This window comes from Rosa chinensis, chromosome 4 (genome assembly GCF_002994745.2).
Source record: "Rosa chinensis cultivar Old Blush chromosome 4, RchiOBHm-V2, whole genome shotgun sequence".
In the NCBI taxonomy this organism is placed as follows: Eukaryota; Viridiplantae; Streptophyta; class Magnoliopsida; order Rosales; family Rosaceae; genus Rosa; species Rosa chinensis.
In genome coordinates, this window is record NC_037091.1 from 57663155 (window position 1) to 57669103 (window position 5949).

At 36.7% G+C, this 5949-nt stretch overlaps 1 pseudogene; it reads right to left on the reverse strand.

The window, feature by feature from the left end:
- Positions 1-1823: 1823 nt before the first annotated feature.
- Positions 1824-4845, reverse strand: LOC112200702 (annotated as a pseudogene).
- Between the last annotated feature and the right edge of the window lie 1104 nt (positions 4846-5949).

Here is a 5949-nt window from a genome sequence, read left to right on the forward strand (position 1 = left end):
TTTGGGCTTCTGCTCATGTTACTCCATTTTGGGCTGGTCTGTTCTATTTGGTTTACATGGAAATAATGCTTTCCAAATCTCAAAACACAAAAAGTTAATAACTAGAATGACTTATTTGGTTCGCTGATCAAGCAGGATAGGTTAATTTCAATATTGTGATTAACGTAGCCTCATCTTTTACTTTTATAATCCTACATTTTTTTTATATTTTTTATCAAAGATATAATCCTACAGTTCGTCGTATAAAACCACCAATTATGTCAATGAATTCGAATTCTAATTAATTAAAAATATATAATGTCAATTCAAAAAATTGCAAGTAAAATTGAATGACATTGCATTTTTGGTATCTTTTGAACCAAAAATGCATACACAGATGTTCACCCTACATAAACAACATTCTACAACCTCATATGAATCAGCATGCAAGCTACTTGAGAAAAAAAAAAATTAATTAAAAAATATATCTTTTGACAGTAAATATATTTTTTAACGTGACAACAAAACCCATTGTTTTTTTACAAGAGAAATAATTTGTCATCATTTTTTTTTTGAAGGGGGAAGAAGCCCATCAAATGTTACAATAGTGTTCACCTGGTCAGTTGCTGACTAAAGAATTTATACTCAATAACCCTTAAATTTACATCCAATGGTGGAAAACAAAACACCTCAACTTAATAATAATTCTCTCTGCCATTGGATTTACATCCAAGAGTGGTTGAGCATTATTTTATTGGTCAATAACTGACCAGGTGATCATTTTCGTCAAACGTTATTATTGTTAAAAGGATTATACTGCGAGGGGAACATAAAGCCTAAACCTCGAGTATTATATCAAGAGTAAATTTTGGGAAGTACTCTCCTTTTACAAACTACACTCCTTTATCCCACTGATTAGGTGAAAATTTCCAAATGACCCTCACAGCCAATCTAACAGACGTGTTTTGCTTTGTCTTCCTTAGTCCCATCATTTTTTTTTCTTTTTTTTAAAAGATGATCAAAGGATTTCACTTCTACCCTCATGGTGACTCAAATCCAGGACATAGATCCTAGGTAGTGGGCGCTCTAACCATTGAGCTAACCCCACTTCATCACCTTTGCTTCGTCTTCCCTAGTCCTATCTTGGTTCAGAGTCTGTTCATGTGCTTGTGTTATAGTTCATCACCTTCATGGCTCAGATCTCAATGGCGTTGGGGGACCCAAGATCACATCTCCAGGTCGTAAATTTTAACCGGGTTTCTGCTAACCAAGTAACTCTTGAAGCTATTACACAAGCATTTGGTAAACACACATACCCAATGAAACAGTCATATATTTATTAGCAAATAAAAACGAAACCGTTTTCGAACCAATTTCTTCACAATTCAAATTCCTTGAAAATGGAAACTTCCTTTGGTCAAGGTATTAGATGTATATCGGTGTCCAATTCCACCACAGTTATGCTTCTTGACGGTGGCAACTTTGTTTACAGAACAGATACTCCTCCTCCCTCCCTTGGAAAAGCACACATAAAATCCAGCACCTGGAATTTTTTTTCTCTCGAGATTGAACAAAATGAAACCATTAATTTTCTTGCTAATGGGTCTAATCGGATAGTATTGGACAAGTGGGTCTTGGAATGGCAAACTTTTTCCCCAAGTCCCTGAAATTGAGCTGAATGATCATATGCTCATCATATCACAAATGTAACCAATCGGCCTGGAAATATTTAATATAACTAGTGAATTAAGGGAGTGTAGATTACATAAAAGAGTGTGAATTTTCACTCCCCTAAATTTTTTTCTGGCGAGCAGTTATGTTGGTAAAGATAGTTCATTTTTGCCCTAGCCTGATTCCCATCCGTCCTTCAAAAACGAGGCATATAGCAATTCGTTCCAAGTATCCGGAACACCCGGCAAGCACCAATGGTTGCAATCCTGAGATCGTTCAGCAGCAATTTCTTCTTCTTTTGTCTTGTATTCCATTCTGTAAATGGAAGGGTGGGCATCTTTTCTGCAATCTGTAAGCTTACTTATGTTAAAATACGTCACCGGAGTTTTCATTCCTTGAAGTACAGACTCTACAGCTCTCATTTTCGAAGGATACTTCGATAAATGAGCTTCGTTAAAGATTGGTTCTGTTTCTTTGAGGCAATGTCCTCCTGAGTTCCATTGCCCATTACTGCAATTACATCAAACACTTTCACAAACTTGTTCTTCCAATTATTCCTTTTAGGTAAGAGCAAAACTGAAAATTTAAAGATAAGAAGCTCATAAATGTGACAACTAAACACATTTCTGTACCTGTAATGGGAATATGCATATCCTCGGAAGAAGACCCGAGTCCGGTTGGGATTGATGTTCATGTCCACCCATCTAGCCCAAGTGGTGAGAGCTCTCTTGTATGCTTCAAGAGCCTTTAGCCTTGGGTGCACATAGTTGCCTTCTTGGTAATAGTGTAGTCTGTTAGACCACCAAAAATGTCGTGATATAAAGTAGGGCTATAATCAGAAACTCAAGGAAAGAAAAAAAAAGCACCAACCCTCTAGCTGTTTTCCAGTAATTCCACCAGTGGGCAGTGTTGAAAACTAATATCAGCATCACGATACTTCGATGTGGTCTGGTCCATCAAATCCAACCTCAAGGTCTCTTTACCGGCGAATGATGATTGCCTAACAAGAAATGGTGAACCAACATATTCCACAAAACAATTGTATTCCTACTAATGCAGCAATGTGTGGACGGTTAGAGATTTTCAACCAGAAGAATAGTATATATGTATATATTGCTTGAGATCAAACTGGAGACTTGCCTCAAACTTGAATGAATAAATGCCCCTCTTCTTAAATTGCGACTTTCCTGAAAGCTCATAAACTTTATTCTTCTGTCGGACTCTGTGGCGTAGAATGCACACCAGAGACTCCCACATGTTCCTATTCAGCGAATCTCCCACAAAAACCAGCCTCTTTCCCCTCAACCTCTCCAGAAAATCAGTTGCATTCAGACTGAGAATCACAGAGGTAACATATACCCAATTTTCAAAAAGCAACATATAGTATCACTTAACGCTTAGTAGTATATTTTCATATCATATTTGAATAATACACGATATCACGTATTTTTTCAAAAATATTTTTGTAGTTTTTACACGTAATTAAACACATCTATCTATACTATTATTAAGAGAACAGAGCTTGCTCTCCATAACTGAAATTTTTTACTAATTTACCCTTTATATATTAAAAAACTTTAAATCAGAAATAATCACAAGAGATAATAAAGTCAGTTTACAAAATAAAAATAAAATTAATATTAAAATAAAAGTGGTAGAAACGTGGTGGATTTCTATGAGGAAACTCTCCACTACTTTCAACTACTTCCCCACACACCTTGAACAAAAAAAAAAAAAAAAAACCCTCCCTATACGGCTATACACAATGTGTGTAGGCCCATGCTAGTGTTAATCATCACACGCTTGTTCATGAATTTAACACGTTTTTCAAATAATATATGTGCATAGTTTTGTCATATTATGCATGTCCCGTTCATTTTTGACTATGCATGTTTCACTGAACAATCATATACTCAACCAATGACATAATCACATATTTTCCCGCAAAAAAAAAAAAAAAGTTTTGTACGCGTAATTAAACATGTTAATTATCACACACATTTTCATGAAATTAACTTATTATCCGAACAGTACGTACATGTACGTAGTTTTGTCATGTTATACATGCGTGTCTCATTCATCCTTGCACGTACTATGCATGCTTCACTAAACAATCGTATACTACCAATATTAACGTGATTTCAAAATTATACAATTTTTCACACACATACTGTGTAGCTCAACCACTATATGCTTCACCAAAACAAAAAGCGCTCACAATCAGCAAAGGCATCAAGTTGAAAATGCAATTTACCTTGAGATGTCGCACCCATATGGCTGCCATTTCCATTTTAAAAACTCATCGTCCGGCCTCCGATTGAGGTGACAATTAAAATCCCTATCAATGTGCGGACAAGAACCTCCAGGATAGTATGGCATGGAATCATCTCTTACCCATTTACCATCATAAATATCACATTTCTGATAAGAGTCATCATCACTCTGCATTTCCCAAGTTTGAGAATCAATGCCAATCATTTCAATTTTTACATCTTCTGTGACCATGCCATTCCCACTCCTAGAATTGTTTGAAAAACTAGCTTCAACTCTTTCCTCTTTGCCAGCAACGCTTGATTTCCCCGTTGCTTTCCCACCTGCACCATGCAATCTTCCAAATTCCAAAATCTCAGAGGAATTCCCCAAATGGGCAATCCCTCCTTCACCGTTTGAATCAAAGTTGCCATCTTTTTGTCGAACACTTCCTTCTTAAACCCCTAAGCTTTCACCTTTAACTTGCTCTGTAACATTCCCCAACTGGGCAATCCCTAGAACACTTCCTTCCTCATATGAATCAAAGCTATCATCTTTCAGTTGGACACTTTCTTCTTCAACCCAAAAGCTTATTCTATCGTCAACTTCCTCTGTAATATTTCCCAACTGGGCCTTCTGGAAGACCATCGTACCATTCTCATTGCCCTCCACAAATTTTTCGTCTACTCCAGCAATTACAGAATCATTTGATTCTCCAGTAGAACTCTGCAATTCTGGGGCAATGGAATGTGCAGTAGTTGAAACAAAAGAGGAATTTACAAAAACATTATAAAGACCCTGTTCCTCTACTGTAGGTGTAGGACTACTACTCTTTAAGGAGCTGCTCACAAAAAGTACAATGAGAACGACTCCAATTCCCAAAACAAACCCAGAAATTAAGTTTCTTTTTGGTGAGAAAAACTGCTCTAGTTTCTTTAAAACCATGGCTGAAGACAATGCATGCACGCAACACCCGGCCAGTTGGGTTAAGAAGTAGAGGAAATAAAAAAAATTAAGTGAGATGGAGATCAATCAAATAGTTCCGGTGTGGAAATGTGGAATGTGTTTAATTTGACACATAAGTGGAAGAAGGGCTTCCGGAGATTACAGATTACAGATTACAGAGATAAAGCAAGGAAGAATGGCAACCTTTCATTCGTGAAAGTGAAAAAGAACTAAAGAAATTTAATGGATGGGTCGTGACGCAGGGGAGAGAACATACAGTGCTGGACAAAAGTTTCTACCACCCTTTGGCGCGAAGAGAGGCAGTAACACTGTAACAGTGAAAGATCAATTATGCCCGTTTCTTTCTGGTTTCTACTTTATAAAGTTCTAGAAAAACTACCAATTCCTTTTTTAGGGGCATCTTTGTCAGATCATTAAAATTTTGATCTCCCACTTTAACAAATTAAATAGCCGAAACAAGAATTCATTAATAGAGGCTAAGTACGTAACACCTCAAATAAAATGTAGCCCATAGATGCGCCACATTGCTACAAAGTCGGGTCTTATTATCCTTAGCCTAATCAAGTAGATATCCATGAGAGGCTACAGTAGGCTCTGTTAAGAGTACAAGTCATATGCTGATGGTCAAAGTCAACAGTCAACAGAGATAATAACCACATTAGCATAATATGGAGTTTTTATCTTTAACTGAGGGTTGGTCATTTTCTTTGTAACTGTACATCGTCTTCTTCATTCATCCATGTACCCAGATTTCTACGGTTTGTTACAGAGTACTCCATAGCCATTTTCTTTGCCTCTTCGTTTCTACCATGATTTCTAACATGATATCAGAGCCCATGGTGGCTTGACCTTCGATCCTTCATCAAGTTCTCCACTGCAACTCTGATCAAAAACCCTAAGTTCCTCCTCTTCTTTCTTTGTTCTTCATTTTCTTTGTTCAATTACTAGTAGAAAACCGATATTGTTCAAGAAATCAAGCAAAACCAACAAGAAACTACCCTTTAGAATCATCAAATTACCAGTAAAAAAGAAATTTATCTCTACTTGCAGATCTACTCTGCTTTGTTCTTGATTTGTGAAAAT